This window comes from Patagioenas fasciata, chromosome 2 (genome assembly GCF_037038585.1).
Source record: "Patagioenas fasciata isolate bPatFas1 chromosome 2, bPatFas1.hap1, whole genome shotgun sequence".
NCBI lineage: Eukaryota > Metazoa > Chordata > Aves > Columbiformes > Columbidae > Patagioenas > Patagioenas fasciata.
In genome coordinates this window covers 100,980,695-100,997,759 of record NC_092521.1, presented here as the reverse complement: position 1 = coordinate 100,997,759, position 17,065 = coordinate 100,980,695, and the positions used below count along the sequence as shown (strand labels likewise).

General features: G+C 50.4%; 1 long non-coding RNA gene across 1 annotated transcript in view; it reads left to right on the top strand.

Annotated features, from left to right (window-relative positions):
• Nucleotides 1–1,493: 1,493 nt before the first annotated feature.
• LOC136097542 (uncharacterized) overlaps nucleotides 1,494–17,065 on the top strand; it is a 34,651-nt gene continuing 19,079 nt past the window's right edge. Inside the window, exons 1-2 of the long non-coding RNA XR_010650836.2 lie at nucleotides 1,494–1,675; nucleotides 15,654–15,872. This is a non-coding gene — a long non-coding RNA (uncharacterized lncRNA). The remainder of the gene's footprint in view (nucleotides 1,676–15,653; nucleotides 15,873–17,065) is intronic.

The window sequence follows — 17,065 nt, the reverse complement described above, 5'->3', positions numbered from 1 at the left end:
CAGTAATACCGCACATATGGATGAGATGTTGCCGGACAACAAATAGGAGAATATATAAATAACAGTTTGCAATGTCCTGTTTTAGAATCTAGGCGTCAGACTGAAGTACCAGAAGATGCCTTTTGAAAAATCCTGTTAGTTATCTTATCCTGTTTGTTTGCATAAGTGGTTGAAGACTTACATTTTTTTAAACACCCCAGAACTGCCTCAGGTTATGTTACATGTTTGAAAGTTACTTCTGCTGAGAAAGTAATAAGTGAGTGCTTCTGCCATCACAGTGAAGGTGTCTGGACATGAGGGAAGTGAGAAATGGTTGTCTAGAGAGGGGAAGAGTGCCTTGAAGTGTGGCCTGCATGCATGGAAAAGGACTCCTTAAACTACCCAGATCTAAAAAAAAATATTGAGTTAAACTGATTTTACCATTTTATTGTGGTTTAACTCGAGCTAGCAATACAACCACGATAGCTGCTCACACCCACCCCCACCCCGCTTTACCCTCCCCAATAGGGGAGAGAATCAAAAGGGAAAGGAGAAACTTGGAGTGAGATAAACACACTGGAATAATATAACAAAATAATAATACACCACTAGTAAATATATATATATATATATATATATATATATATATATATATATATATATATGTATGTATAAAAAATAGAAATAGAAGGTACTCAAACCAGTTCTCACAAACTCTGTCCACACCGAGTAGCCGGTCCCAGGAAGGGCCACCTGGTCCCCACAGTTGATCCCAAAGAGATAAAAAAGGAAAAAGGCAGAAAAGCCCAGAGGCCTCTGCAAAACGGCAAAGGGCCGAACAAAACATCCCGCACCAAAACTCCCCTGGCTCTGACAGAAAAAGAGGAAAGAAACAAAACTATGTGCGCAAGAGAAAGAGCCCGAGAGAGTGAGAGAGATCCCCTCCTTCCTTAAATAATTAGCATGATGTTAATGGGATGAAATTCTTGTACTGATCAGCCTGGATGTCAGTCAAGCTCTGTCCCATCTCTGCCCCCCTTCCTCGGCAGGTCCCATCCCTGGGCAGAGCAGTCAGAATGTCCTTGGCTCTCAGACCAGAGCAATTACAAGCATTAGTTCTGTGCTGGGGTGTTAGCTCTTGTTCTCAAACTAATTCCAAATAATGAGCGTGCGAGCTGTGAAAAAGAAAGGTTTCTAACTGCATGAGGAAAATCAGTTCACTTTCAGTCAAAACGGCACAATTTCAGTTATGGAGCCCTCAGGACTCTGTCAGGGATTTCTTTTCTCTTCTGCCTTCTTTTGCCTTCCCTTCCCCCTTCCCTCTCCCTTCCTTCACTCTTCCCTAAAAACCACTTCCCAGGACACAAAACACAATGGATACAAGTGTTTTTATTTTATTTTATTTTATTTTTTTATTTTTTTAATTTACTTAATTTTATGTTATTTCATATCATCTCCATTTCTCACTCTGTTTCAGAGCCAATGCTCACAATCCTGAACACAAGCCCACGTGTAGCCAGGAGCAGGCTGACGCGTTCTTCACTTTAGCTTGAACAAACAGCCCTTGCAGGCTGGCAAAGGCAAGTCCCAGAGCTGCAGAGAGCAGCAGCAGGAATAGAGGCCAAGCTTTCCCTGGTTCCTGGAGAGGGAGAACCTTGAGAATGAGGCGCGGGACTGACCGTGCACAAAAGAAGAGGTATGTGGTACTGTGGGATCTTTTCCAAAGCATCACATGTAGCGATGACAAGCAGGTGTTTTGCCTTCCACAGCTTGTTTTGCTGCTGTGCTTCTTGGGCAGGGATGCACGAGAAGCGCTCTGGTCCCTGCCAGGCGCTGGTGTTGCCCGCAGGGAGAGCTGCCGAGTGGCAGCTGCGAATCCTTCCTGTTCCTGACAGGACACCAGTGCCTGCTCCAAAGCACTGGGTCCCCATGCAACATCTCTGCATCCTGTTCCCTACATCTGCCTTCTTTGTCTGTAACTTGTTTGGGTTTTGCCTGTTTCTTTCTACCTTGTTTGGTTTTTTTTGTTTTGGTGGTGGTGGTGTTGTTTCTCTTGTTGCTGTTGTTCTGGTTTTGTTGGGGTTTTTTAAGTTTGTTTAGTTTGGTTGGTGTAGGTCAGTTTCTATGAGTTGGTTTTGGTAGGCTTTTTGAGACTGGTTGTTCGAAGGTGGTTGTTTGACGCTGTATGACGTTGTTGGTAGGTTGTGTGTTCGTAGGTCACTGAAGGCTGGTTGTTTTAGGTTAAGGTTTGTTAAGTTTGGTTTAGGTTGGCGGTCTTAGCTGCTTGTTTCAGGTTTGATGGTTTAGCTTGGTTTGGGTTGGTTAGTTTAGGTGGGTGGGTTCAGGTTGTTTGATGTGATTTTCTTAGCGCTGCTCTGTGTGGTTTAGCTGAGGAGGTTTCTTTTTCTCGGTTTTGATGGGTTCTTTGGTTGGTGCTGTTTTCTGAGGATTCTTTAGCACTGGTTGTGTTAGTTTGGTTTAGGTTTCTGGTTTTAGTAGCTTGGTTCAGTTTGTTGCGGTCGTTTGAGGTTGGTTTGAGGCAGGTTCTTTGAGGGTGGCTGTGAGAGGCTGGTTGTTGAAGGCTGGTGGGTTCAGGTTGCTTGATGCAGGTGATTTTTGGTTGAAGTTGTCTTCCGTCGGCTGTTGTAGGTGGCGTATCTGAAGCTGTTTTCATTGAGGCTGTTTTCTGTAGTTTGGTTGAGGTTTGTTTAGATGATTTTAAGTTGGGGGTGGGTGGGTTGGTTGGTTGGTTGGTTGGTTATTTGAGGTTGTTTCTTTTCAGTAAGCAGCTTAGGTGGGTTGGTGAGTGTCTGTGTTTTTAGGTAGGTTGGTTTAGGCAGGTTTGGTTTACGTTGTTTAGGTCGCTTGAAGGGTTTCTGTTAAGGTTGGTTCAGGTTGTTTGGTTTAGGTTGGTTTAGTTATTTCCTGGTAGGTTGTTTAGGGCAGTGTTATGCACGGTGCATGTTTTGAAGATGGGTTCCTTCAGGCTGGGGTGGCTTAGATTGGTGGTTGAGGGTGCTTTAGGTGGTTTGGTTAGATGTACATTGTTTTTGTTGGTTTTCGGTTGTGTCTGGATGCTTTGGATGTGAGTGCAATCTCGCTGGGACACGTGTCCCCCCACTAATCACCAGGCTCGATTGGGCTGTTTCTGCTGTCTCGGCAGACGTCCCCTTCCTCCTTCCCTGCTCCACCTGTTTCCCTGCCTTGCTCAAAGAGGACGACGTTCCCCGCTAGAGGCGAACCATTGCTAGGTCAAGGGTATACGGTAGCTGCGCTGTGCTTGAGGACCTCCAAACAAGCTCAGGGTCCGTTAGGAGGAGAACCTGGGGTAGTCAGGCTTCCACGACTGCAGGCACATCCAAGTGAGACACTGCCTGGGGTACGGTGGCTGGTGGTTGGGTTTTTGTTGTTGAGGTTTATTAGGGTGTTTTAGTTTTGTTGTTGAAGTTTAGTTGATTTAGATTGGTTTTTAGCTTCGTCACTGTAGGTTGGTTTCGGTGTTCTATTTAGCTTTGGGTTGTTTGCTTTAGGTCATTTTGGTCAGGTTATGTCCTTCGGTTTAGATCGGTTGTTTTAGGTAGTTTTATCGTTTATTAGATTGTTTAGAAGTTGTTTGAGATTGTTTAATGGTTATCTAGGGTTAAGATTGGTTGATTTCGGTTTGTTTAGCTTGTTTGGTTCTAGGTTGCTTAAGGTTGGCTGAGAAATGCCGGTTTATGTAGTTTTAGTTTGTTTTAGGTAGGATTACTTAGATCGTTTGGTTTAGGTAGGTTTGTTTTAGGGTGTTTAGGTTGGTTTATTTAGTTTGGTTTAGATTGTTTTAGGTAATTTGTTGTAGATTGTTTAAGGTTCTGTTTAGGTTGTTGGTGGCTGATGGAAGTTTTTTAAGGCAGATTGGTTTAGCTTCTTTAAGGTTGGTTTAGGTGAGCTGTTCTATGCTGGTTTGGGCAGACTGTTCTAGCTAAGTTTAGGGCCAGCTCGTGGAGCAGCAGGCACCCAGCCCAAATGGCCCAAAGAAGCCGTGGCAAGGGGCCGTGCTCAGCGCTGCAGAGGAAGGCAAAAAACCCCCGGAGACGCTTGCTGTCCCACCTGGGGGAAAAAAAAAGCCTTCCTCCCCCCAGCTGCAGGGCACGAGAGGCCATCTTCCTGGTGCTTGAGCAGCAGGCAGGATCCGAGCCAAAAGGGCCCAGAGGAGCTCTGCAAAGTGGTCATGCTCAATGCTGCAGAGGAAGGCAAAAAACCCCCGGGGACCAGTGCCAATCTGCTCCGGGGGAAAAAATTCCTTCCTGACCCCAGTGCTGGCGATCGGCTGTTCCCTGAGCATGTGAGCCAGACCTGGCTCCTTGTCCCACAGGCTGCTCACGCCTCCCAGGACCTGCCCAAGCCCTATCCTGTCCTATCCTATCCTATCCTATCCTATCCTATCCTATCCTATCCTATCCTATCCTATCCTATCCTATCCTATCCTATCCTATCCTATCCTCCCTTGAGCTGGAGCCATCTCCCGGACTTCCGAGAGTGCCCAAACGCCGCTGATCTTATGGACCTTGGGGGCAAGAATCCTTCCTGTGCCTGGTGGGACATCAGTGGGCATTCCAAGCAGAGAAGAAATTCCCTTGGTCTCTCCACTGCTACCCAGCTGAAAAGGATTTCCCTCCATGAGCTGAGGTTTGAAGGTGGCCCTGGCAGCAGATTGTCTTACAGTGGAGAACCTCCAGCAGCCTCACGCAAGCTCTTCCTCCCTCAGCCCCTGCCCTGTGATGCCACCAGCTCCTCAAGTGCTTCCTCCGGGATGTGTTGGGGCTGCCCCCGGGCCAGCTCTGGCAGTGGACGCGGGACCCGGCTGCTCCTTTTGATCCTGCCCAGGACATTGTGAGCTCTGCGTTGCCGGGTGCTGGCATTGTGACGTGGGGGTGACAGAGCCCCACGTGTGCAGCCCCGCCCGCCCCCAATCCGCCCAGCACCCTATGGAGGAAGCCTTTGGGGTGCTGGCCCCAAATCAGTCCCTGAGCTGAAGAGGCCCAGGAGGCTGTCCCTGCCCTTGGTGTGCATTCACTGGGCAGAGCTGCTGGGTGTCCCTGAGGCCTCCTCTGCCGCTCGGCTCCCCAGAACAAACCTCCTGCTGTTTCTCTTCTCTCAGGCAGAAACCAGCCCTGCAGCCTCGAGGCCACCCTAGTAGCCATCTCCTCTCTGCCCCACATAAAATGCCCACTGGGTCCCACAGCAAGGAAGACCAGGGACTCAATCCAGCTGGACACAAACCCTTTCCTGAGGCATAAAGAGAGTGATTTTGAGAGCTGCAGAGAGCAGCAGCAGGAACAGAGGCCAAGCTTCCCCTGGTTCCTAAGAGGGAGAACCTTGAGGTTTTGGCGCGGGACTGACCATGCCCAAAAGACGAAGAAGAAGGAGAAGAAGATGATGACGGGTGTGGTACCGTGGGATGTTTTCCAGAGCTACGTGACACGTAGCCATGACGAGCAGACTTTTTGCCTTCCGCAGCTTGTTTTGCTGCCGTGCTTCTTGGGCAGGGATGCACGAGGAGCGCTTTGGTCCCTGCCAGGCGCTTGTGTTGCCCGCAGGGAGAGGTGCCGAGTGGCAGCTGCGGATGTTGCAGCCGCGCTGGAGCCCTTCCAAGCAGGGGCTGTTTTGGTGGAGGGAGGTTTTTGGTTTTGGTAGCTTGGTTGAGGTTGTTGAGGTGGTTGGAGGTGGTTTGTTTGAGGCAGGTTCTTCTTTGAGGGTGGTTGTGGGAGGCTGGTTGCTGAAGGCTGGTGGGTTCAGGTAGCTTGATGTAGGTGATTTTTGGTTGAAGTTGTCCTCCGTCGGTTGTTTTGTGTGGGGTATGTGAAGTTGTTTTCATTGAGGTTGTTTTCAGTAGTTTGCTGGAGGTTGGTGTAGGTGGTTTGGTTGAGGTTGTTTAGATGATTTGAGGTTGGTTGTTTTAGGTGGGTTATTGGAGGTTGGTTTGATTTGTTTCTGTTTGTTTTCAGTAGGCAGTTTAGGTAGGTTGGTGGATGTCTGTGTTTTTAGGTAGGTTGGTCTAGGTAGGTTTGGTTTCCATTGTTGAGTGTAGTGGCAGAGTCCTCCCCCGCCCCAGGGGGATGGGGTTGTCGCCAGCCTGGCTGAGAGGTGAAGCCAGAGACAGAAGAAACTAAAGGAGCACCATTAGAAGGTAATAATGAGTGAGCAATCGCCGGACACATGCGTGCAGAGCGCGTGGACAGTACATGCAGCCTATCATGTTATTGTATAACACGAGTTACAACCAATCACATAGTAGTAAGGCGCGTGGAAAGGGCAGCTTTGCTATAAAGCTAGCCCGGTCCGACAATAAAGTGAACTCTGTGAACATCATATTGGTGTGGCAGGTTCCGTGGCTCGCATGGAAAAAGCAACAGTTGAGGTTGCTTGAAGGGTTTGTGTGGAGGTTGGTTCGGGTGGTTTGGTTGAGGTTGGTTTAGTTGTTTTTGCGTAGTTTGGCTTAGGGGATTTGATTTGGGTAGGCTGTTGGAGGTGGTTGAGGTGTTTTCTGGTGATTTAGGTTGAATAGGTGGTCTAGTTTGGGTTTCTTGGTAGGTTTGGTTTTGGTTGTTTGGTGGTTTAGTTTTTTTGGTCATTTGGCTTAGCTTGGTTGAGGTTGTTTGGGGTTTGTTGTTTTCAGTTGCTTTGTGCTGTCTGAGGCTGGTTGTGTGTTTGTAGGTTGTCTGTTTCTCAGAGGAAGGCAAAAAACCTCCGGGGACCAGTGCCAGTCTGCTCCAGGGGAAAAATTTCCTTCCTGACCCCAGTGCTGGCGATCTGCCACAGCAGCCCCGCTTGTCTTCCAAAAGATCAAACAGCATTTGCATAGTCAGTGCTTTGCCCTGTCTGCTGGTCTCTCTCTGGCCTCTTTCACAAGAATTGAAAAGTTATTGGGTTTTGCTGCAGTCTTGTCATCTGGTGGAGGGAAAGGGCATCCCGTTGCAGTTGGCACTTCCCCTCGGCAGGGAAATATTTGTGTTCTCAGGCAGGGAACAGCCCTGGCGGCTGAACCTTGTCACCATAAAAGCCAATGGTGTCCTGGGGTGTATTAGAAGGGGGGTGGTTAGCAGGTCGATAGAGGTTCTCCTTCCCCTCTACTCTGCCCTGGTGAGACCACATCTGGAATATTGTGTCCAGTTCTGGGCCCCTCCGTTCAAGAAGGACAGGGAACTGCTGGAGAGAGTCCAGCACAGAGCCACGAAGTTGATTAAGGGGGTGGAGCATCTCCCTTACCAGGAAAGGCTGAGGGAGCTGGGTCTCTTTAGTTTGGAGAAGAGGAGACTGAGGGGTGACCTCATTAATATTTATAAATATGTGAAGGGTGAGTGTCAGGAGGATGGAGCCAGGCTCTTCTCAGTGACAACCAATGGTAAGACAAGGGTCAGTGTGTACAAACTGGAACACAGGAGGTTCCATTTACATTTGAGAACAAACTTCTTCACAGTGAGGGTGACCGAGCACCGGAACAGGCTGCCCAGGGAGGTTGTGGAGTCTCCTACGCTGGAGACATTCAAGACGTGCCTGGACACCTTCCTGTGTAACCTCATCTAGGTGTTCCTGCTCCGGCAGGGGGATTGGACTGGATGATCTTTCGATGTCCCTTCCAATCCCTAACATTCTGTGATCCTGTGATTCTGTGAAATGCTACTTGGTGCTGAAACTGTCTTATCTGCAAGTAGAATCAAGAAGAAAATACAGGTAGAGACACTGAGACAAAAAAAAAAAAAGTTAGTGGAACGGTTGCAGAGGGTTAAAAAGAACAGGCTGCGTGTGCCATTGTTTTCTTGCTTTCCGATGCAGTAGTGGCACTGTTTTCATCCAGAAGAGGCAGACCGCCCTAGCAAAGAAATTCCCATTTGCAGTTTATTGCGTCAGTGTCGAGTTGCTTTGGGATCTCGCTGTAACAGGAGAGCAGAGCAGCTGGCGGCAGTCAGCTCTGAGGCACAGAACTGCTTGGGAAAGGGGCACATTCTTTCCAGACAAGCCTGGGACTACAGGCTGCAATTACCTGACTTCTGTTCTTGGTAGGGATGCAGCCGGTTACTTTTGTGTTGCTAGTCAGTACTGCTGAGCCGTTAGGTGCAGAAACAGGGACAATATGCTCAGGGAAGCGTATCTATGTTCTACTGTTGTTTTAAACATCTAAGGAAATATCTATCACAGTTAGGATGGTACTGAAGTGCCTTAACAACTTGCAGTGCCCTGGTGAAGTTTTACGACATCTGTTTTACGGCTACGAGATTAAAGTCGGCTTTGGAAATCTCCAGCAGCTCAGAGCTGCATCTGGATTGTACAAGACCTCTGCAAGTGATGCTGTTATAGTTGGGGACTGTATCTATAGTACTGTGCTCTGCAGTTACAAGCTATCAGTATAGCATGGTACATGGTATTGTAATGTCTAATAGCACAGAGCAGTTGAGGTTGGAAGGTGTCTCTGGAGATCATTCAGCCCAAGCCCCCTGCGAAAGGCAGGGTCGGCTAGAGCAGAGCGCACAGTGCTGAGTCCACTGGATACCACCGTGCTGCCTCTCCGTCTGCGAGCAGAGAACCCTCTGACTGGTCCCAGGAGACAATGCTGAACGACAAATAAGGACATTAAGAAAGGGCAAAAAGTGTTGGATTTACTCCCGCTCCATTATGAAGAGGATGAAGAGCAGCATGAATGTGTCTTTTGAAACGGTGCCGTGAACTCCCTGGTGCCAATGGCGCTCACGCACCGCAGCCGACACCTGTGGGTTGGGACGGGGCTCTCTGGGGAGGGTGGAGGAGGGCGCGCCGGTCTGGGGGTGCTCGGGGTGGGTCCTTCCCCTCCTGTCTCCCCACACTCTTTGCGTGGGGCGGGGGAAGAAACACAACGTCCCGGTGAGGCGGGGCGGGGCTCGGCCGCGCCCGGAGCGGGAGCTTTTCTTCCGTGTGGGGAGGTGGGGCCAGGGGAGCGGCGCTCGGGCCGTGCCGGGGGCCGCTGCCCGCGCAGAGGCGGGACCGGCGGGGCGCAGCGGGCGGCGCGGGGCGGCCGTGGGCTCCGTGAGCTCGGCGCTGGGCCGGCCGCGGCGCGCCCTGGTGCGGGTGGGCACCGAGCCGCCCCCCGCCGCCGCTGTCCGGGCCCCGCCGCCGCTGTCCGCGGTGCTGAGGCCCCGCGGGGAAGAGGAGGAGGAGGCGGAGGAAGAAGAGGAGGAGGAGGCGGAGGAAGAAGAGGAGGAGGAGGCGGAGGAAGAAGAGGAGGAGGAGGCGGAGGAAGCGGGCGGCCCCGCGGAGCCCCCGGCACCCACCCGCAGCCCCGGCGACCGTGAGTGTCAGTGGGGGGAGGCGGGACCGCCGGGGCCCCCCGCAGCCGCCGCCGGCACCCGGTCGCCCCCGCCGCTTCTTCGGCGCGGGGCTCGCCCAAGCGGCGGCGGGCGACGCAGCCCCGAGTGGAAGGGGAAGGGCAGGGGGTGCCCCGGGGTGTGGAGGGGAAGAGCCCAGCCTCGGCCATCTTTCCCCCCGCCCAGCGAGGAAGTGGAGGGGGCTTGTTCAGAGGCAGAGCGCTGTTTGCTCCAGCGGTGCGATGTGGGGAGGGGGCTGTTTTTTGCGGGGGAAGGAGGTCGCTGGAAGTTAGAGAGCGTTTAAAAAAGATGGGCCAAATATGTTACAATTACACAAAAAATTACGAGCCGTTTAATGGTTCATCAGGTTTTAGTAAGCTTTTTATAAATGCGCAGTATTCCCATCACCTGCCGTATGGACAACATAGAGAGGATAGTTGATAGTTTGTGGTTGCAGAGATGCAGTGACTTCAAACTGGGTCCGCCTTTTGAAAACACCCTGTATATTAACCTTCCAGGTTTCTTATGCAGTCACCCGGGTAGAGCTTTAGGTCTCTTTCCAAAAGAGCTTTCACGGAGTTAGGCGTATACAGAAGTTTGTGAATGCCTACTTGTTTACCCAATCTGTATTTCAAAGGTTCACAAAACTACGCTCTTTCACTTTGGCCAGTGGCTCCCTTTACTACTATGTAGTCATTACTTATTGGCATTGAGAGTTGAGAATGTTGCTCCTGTATCTACCAAACTTTCACTTGTTTTTGTTCTTTCCCTGGCTTCATTATAACCAGTGGATCCGCTAGGGTGGATTCCCCAGGCCTCCGTCCGTCTCTTTCAACATTTGCTACCGTCCGATTCTCCCTTTGCCTACTTCCTCTGCGCCTTTCTCGACATTCATTGTGCCAACGTCCTTTTTTCCCGCACCGTGCACACCGATCTCCTTCTAAAGGCTTTGGAAACCTTCCAGCCCTTCCAGTTCTCAGTTCCCTACTCTCTTGTAGTGCTGCTATTAGCAGATACCTATCCTTCCCACGGTCTTCTTCCCTGTTACTAAATACTCTCCAGGCTTCATGTAAGTGTTTCCAAATTCCGACTTTCTGTTGCTTTCAGAATATCGTTTGCTGACTGACTTGTAAATAACAACACTAACTGCTGCATCCCTACTTCTGAGCCCGGGTCAGAAGGTGTACATCTAAGGGGAAATAAATCCGAATGCTCTGTGCGCGTTACGCACAACCAAGCAGCCCAGCAGGGGACGGAGGGGCCAAGCGGCGGCGACTGCCCCCCCGCTTCATCCCCCGCGGGCGGCGAGCCAGGAGGAGAGGAGCTGCACCTCCAGCTCCAGCAGCCGCCGCTCTCCCCCCCTTTTTCGCCGCTTTACTGCGCAGTCAGCTCCCTACTTTTCTTTTTTCTTCTTCTATTATTTCTTTTTTCTTCTTCTATTATTTCTTTTTTCTTCCCGCCACAGCTTATCGACGGGGAGCTGCCAGGCCTTGAAATTTCTATTCGAACTTCACAGCGTAGGCTTGGGCTCCTTTTGCCCTTTTTCTCTCTTCATTTAATTCCTGCAACTATAAACCCTCAGCTCCTACCTTTTGTAATTTCTCACAGATGTCAATAAACAGCATATTAAGCATCAATCCCTTACATTAGTTTAGGTCCAATTCGGTCTATCCCTAGAACAACACTAACTGCAATACAGCTAAGCCAGAATTTCACATTCACTTCCCCCCACTCATTTACTGTGATGTGTAAAGACGCACGTTAAGGGGGAGCAAGGCGGTACTTTAGTATTGGAACCGGTTCTCATTTTGTAATTGTCTCCCCAAACAAAATTATTTTGGTACCAAATATAAATATGCAAACTAAAATACTCATCTCAGACATGCAGACCAAATACCAAGCTCAAATATGCAAACAGATCACAGTTGCACTCATTCAAGACAATATCTGGATTTTAGCATTGCACCTTTAAGCCACTCACTGCTCAGCTGGGTAGAGGCACCGCTGGGTTTCCCTGACAGAACAGATCAGTGCCCGCTGGAGCCCCATCGGCACCCATCCCCCCCCACTGCCTTCAGCAAGCTGGACTGGGCAAGGCTTTTATTAGTGCCTCATCTGGGGTATTACAACTGTTATCCCAAAACAGCATTTCTTACCTCGTGTGAAAGCTAAATTGCTCATCGTACAGATGGTTGTACACTAAAGATTATTACAACAGACATGGAATGCCGGGGCACTTATAAAGATAACACACGATTACCAAGCTAGCTATTAGTTCAACAAACACCTATCGTTTGCTTTGTCCACCTCTGCCCGATCTCCTCGCGGAGACCATGGAACCGTGGATCAGGACTCCGCACTCGCTTCGCACTCAGACGGCATCTCAAGCACTCATTCACACAAAGCACAGTACCAGGCACAAAAACTTCTTAATCAATCCTGAGGGGTTAAGATGTTATAAAGCTTCAATTGCCATGGGGACTCGAACCCCTGACAATTGTAGTGGGACTCGAACCATGACTGGAGAGTCTGTTTACCCTTCTCCCACTTCCATGCAGTCATTAGCAAGTCCATCCTGGCTCTCATAACCGGGACGCAACAGAAGGCTCACTCAGGGTTACTCGATCTACCCCCAAAATCGGTAGCAGCTGACCCCCTTCAAGTCAGTAGCCCCCTTAGGTAGGTGCCCATTTACAGCAATATGGGGAATCTGGCCATGCGGAGGCTTCCCTCGCCAGTTACTGGCCCCCCATGTTACAGGCCCACGTTACAGTAAAACAGAAGCATACCTTATCCGCTTAATTCAAAAAGTCGTTGTCTGCCCCCGCGGTGACCAGCCGGAGTGGAACGGAGCCCCTCTGAAATAAAAGGTTCGGGACACGTCTGGGAGGTCCGTTTCTCTCAGGCGGTCCGCACAGCCGGGCAGAGCTTGTGCCTTCATGGTGGCCAAAATTGATACGTGGAAACAACTTTACAACCTAGAAAGTCATAAAACTTTACAACGTGCAAGGTTATAAAGCGGGTGTGTTTATCTGATATCGGGCGCAAGGGGGATCGTTCCACCATTCATGCGCACCTTCTAACACTATGAGGTGTGTTTAAATACAGCAAGGTGTTAGGTATTCATAGTGACCCCAGGAACGCCTATACTTATTCATAACCTTTCCCCGCTTCTTATTAAAATGAGTCCCAGGTCATAATTTGCAAAGTCTCCTCCTAGGCAGCTCCCTGTTGCGCCTGCGCAGTGCCATCTGGTGGTCTTGAGGAGGGGTCTTTGGATGAGGGCTCCTTCAGCTTCCTCACAGTAAACTTTTTACCTTTGGCTCATTATGTTGAATTGACTGGGACCCAAGCTGCCAAGTCGATTGAAACCAGGCTGGCGCCCCGTTTTGCTCTAAATCTTTGTTATCTCGTCTCCTCAAGTTTACAGCTGGGTGCAGTAAAACTTCTTATCTTGGCATTCGAGGGGGTTCTGTTTTTCTTAGCATAAGTCTACATAAAGCTCTAAACTAAGCACTTATTGTGTGCCTAAGCCTTAAAGTGGTAGTTTGTTAGTAGGCACCCATGATATGTTTAGTTAACCCTTAAAATGGTAGCTCCCTCTATCATCTCCCCTCCCCCCCATCCCCTGTCTCTCACCCCATCTCCCCCCCCTTTCCCCCACCCTCCCGCGCTCCCCGCTCTGTCCCCCCCTCCCCATCCTATCCCTCTCTCCTCACTCCCCCTCCCTCCCTCTCTCTCTCTCCCGCCTCCCTCCTCTTTTTCCTAAAAAACACTTTCAAGGACACAAAACACAATGGATACAAAGTGCTTCTTTTTATTTTATTTTAGGTTCTTGAAGGTCGGTTATTTGCTTGCTGTTGTTGTAGGTTGCTTTAGGTGAGTTGTTCTATGCTGGTTTGGGAGTGCTGTTCTAGCTAAGTTTAGGGCCAGCTTGTGGAGCAGCAGGCACCCAGCCCAAATGGCCCAAAGAAGCCGTGGCAAGGGGCCGTGCTCAGCGCTGCAGAGGAAGGCAAAAAACCCCCGGAGACACTCGCTGTCCCACCTGGGGGAAAAAAAAAGCCTTCCTCCCCCCAGCTGCAGGGCACCAGAGGCCATCTTCCTGGTGCTTGAGCAGCAGGCAGGATCCGAGCCAAAAGGGCCCAGAGGAGCTCTGCAAAGTGGTCATGCTCAATGCTGCAGAGGAAGGAAAAAACCCCCGGGGACCAGTGCCAATCTGCCCCGGGGGAAAAAATTCCTTCCTGACCCCAGTGCTGGCGATCGGCTGTTCCCTGAGCATGTGAGCCAGACCTGGCTCCTTGTCCCACAGGCTGCTCACGCCTCCCAGGACCTGCCCAAGCCCTAGCCTATCCTATCCTAGCCTAGCCTGTCCTACCTTGCGCTGGAGCCATCTCCTGGACTTGGGAGAGTGCCCAAAGGCCTCTCACCTGACGGACCTTGGGGGCAAGGACACTTTGGAAAATCCTGCTTCCAACTGTCCTGTCAAGAATTCCTGAGCAAACCTGGGCAGAGAAAACAAAATGCCAGAGATGAAACTTACTGCACGTAACAAGAGGACACAACAGAGATGACGGAGGAAAACAGCAAGAGGGGAAGGAGAGGAGGGCCACGAGGGCCCCGTCGCGGGGCCATTTTGCTCTGCAGTGCTGTCAGTGCTTGCATTTGGTTTGCCTCGCCTCGGATGGAACCAGCTCATTTGCCTTTTGTCTTGAGGAAAGACCGACAGCCGCACATCTTTTGACAATATCTTTTACCAGCACGACAAACCTGGCACTTGTATTGCACAATTATCCTGTGCTAAGGGATTCTGCTGTTTCTTTAGTGCTGTAGGATGAAGAATGCAAAAGGTGTTTGAAGAGACAGTGCTCGTTCCCGCGTTTACCGGCACACGGGGCGGGGCCGAGGAGCGACGGCTCTGCCATCCGCTCGTCGTGGCTGCTGGCTCGGTCTTTGCGGGAGGCGGTAGCGATTGCTCGGGTCTGTGTCCAGCATGGCGGCCAAGGCGAGCGACAGCCCCTCTCAGCTGCTGCTGCCGCTCGGTAAGCGGCGCCGCGACGCTTCCGCGCTCTCCCGGTGCCCGGGCGGGGCTGCGCTGGGGCCCGGCCTGTGCCCGGCGGGCGGGCGGGCGGGGAGGACGAGGCCGCTTGCGGGCACGCGTGGATGGCGCGCTCGGCGCCGCCGCTTGGCGGGCAGCTGGAGCGGGGGGAGCGGCTGTGCCCGCCGGGTCCGGCGGTGTCGGCCGGTGCGGGAAAATCCCGTCGAAGATGTCACAGGCTTGTGAGTATTATTTCTGCTTGTTGTTGCTGTTTCATTTTGTGTTTCCTGAGGGAAAACTTGCTGTAAGGTGTGGAAGCAAAACGTGCTTGTTTTTTTGGAATGTTTGCCAGCTGAGTAGTTTCTGCCTTGGACTGAATCCTTGGGGGTGATCTGTTCGGGGCAGCCCTGTCATAGAGTAGCAGTTGCGTGACCGATCCTTGTCATCGGGTTCCTACCTGGTAGCCTTGATTTGGCGTGGGTTGTTGTGTTGAACTTCTCCGTAGTGAGTTTGGTTTTCCATTTCCTGAAGGTCTAGGCAGAGATTAAACAAATGAGTGGACTTAAAGAGAAGTATTTATTATTTGGTCATGCCATGTTGCTCTTTGAAACCTGTTTTGATTCTTGGTGATATTCAAGAAATTGCCGCGACTCAGAGGGCAAATCTTGATGTGCTGAGCAGAAGAGTGCAATGGATCTTTTTGCTTGCCAGGTAGCTTTCCTGACCCATGTGGCCAGTTGATCAAGATTCCACTGCACGCCTGAGAGAGTGAGAAAGATCCCCTCCCTCCTTAAATAATGACCGTGATGCTAATGGGATGAAATACTCTTCTTGATCAGCCTGGATGTCAGTCAAGCTCTGTCCCATCTTTGCCCCCCTTCCTCGGCAGGTCCCATCTGTGGGCAGAGCAGTCAGAATGTCCTTGGCTCTCAGACCAGAGCAATTACAAGCATTAGTTCTGTGCTGGGGTGTTAGCTCTTGTTCTCAAACTAATTCCAAATAATGAGCGTGCGAGCTGTGAAAAAGAAAGGTTTCTAACTGCATGAAGAAAATCAGTTCGCTTTCGGTGAAAACAGCACAATTTCTTTCAGGTATGGAGCCCTCAGGGCTCTGTCAGGGCTTTCTTTTCTCCTCCGCCTTCTTTTCCCTTCCCTTCCCTTCCCCCTTCCCTCTCCCTTCCTTCACTCTTCCCTAAAAACCACTTCCCAGGACACAAAACGCAATGGATACAAGTGTTTCTATTTTATTCTGGTTGATTTTATTTTTTAATGTACTTCCTTTGATGTTATTTGATGTCATTTCTGTTTCTCACTCTGTTTCAGAGCCAGTGCTCACAATCCTTAACGCAAGCCCACGTGTAGCCAGGAGCAGGCTGCTGCGTTCTTCACTTTAGCTTGAACAAACAGCCCTTGCAGGCTGGCAAAGGCAAGTCCCAGAGCTGCAGAGAGCAGCAGCAGGAATAGAGGCCAAGCTTTCCCTGGTTCCTGAAGAGGGAGAACCTTGAGAATGAGGCGCGGGACTGACCACGCACAAAAGAAGAGGTATGTGGTACTGTGGGATCTTTTCCAAAGCATCACATGTAGCGATGACAAGCAGGTGTTTTGCCTTCCACAGCTTGTTTTGCTGCTGTGCTTCTTGGGCAGGGATGCACGAGAAGCGCTCTGGTCCCGGCCAGGCGCTGGTGTTGCCCGCAGGGAGAGGTGCCGAGTGGCAGCTGCGGATGTTGCTTCCTGTTCCTGACAGGACACCAGTGGCTGTTCCAAAGCACTGGGTCCCCATGCAACATCTCTGCATCCTGTTCCCTGCATCTGCCTTCTTTGTCTGTAACTTGTTTGGGTTTTGCCTGTTTCTTTCTACCTTGTTTGTTTTTTTGTTTTGGTGGTGGTGGTGTTTGTTGTTTCTCTTGTTGCTGTTGTTCTGGTTTTGTTGGGGTTTTTTAAGTTTGTTTAGTTTGGTTGGTGTAGGTCAGTTTCTATGAGTTGGTTTTGGTAGGCTTTTTGAGACTGGTTGTTCGAAGGTGCTTGTTTGACGCTGTATTACGTTGTTGGTAGGTTGTGTGTTCGTAGGTCACTGAAGGCTGGTTGTTTTAGGTTAAGGTTTGTTAAGTTTGGTTTAGGTTGGCGGTCTTAGCTGCTTGTTTCAGGTTTGATGGTTTAGCTTGGTTTGGGTTGGTTAGTTTAGGTGGGCGGGTTCAGGTTGTTTGATGTGATGTTCTTAGCGCTGCTCTGTGTGGTTTAGCTGAGGAGGTTTCTTTTTCTCAGTTTTGCTGGGTTCTTTGGTTGGTGCTGTTTTCTGAGGGTTCTTTAGCACTGGCTGTGTTAGTTTGGTTTAGGTTTCTGGTTTTAGTAGCTCGGTTCAGTTTGTTGCGGTCGTTTGAGGTTGGTTTGAGGCAGGTTCTTTGAGGGTGGTTGTGAGAGGCTGGTTGTTGAAGGCTGGTGGGTTCAGGTTGCTTGATGCAGGTGATTTTTGCTTGAAGTTGTCTTCCGTCGGTTGTTGTAGGTGGCGTATCTGAAGCTGTTTTCATTGAGGCTGTTTTCTGTAGTTTGGTTGAGGTTTGTTTAGATGATTTTAAGTTGGGGGTGGGTTGGTTATTTGAGGTTGTTTCTTTTCAGTAAGCAGCTTAGGTGGGTTGGTGGGTGTCTGTGTTTTTAGGTAGGTTGGTTTAGGCAGGTTTGGTTTACATTGTTTAGGTCGCTTGAAGGGTTTCTGTTAAGGTTGGTTGAGGTTGTTTGGT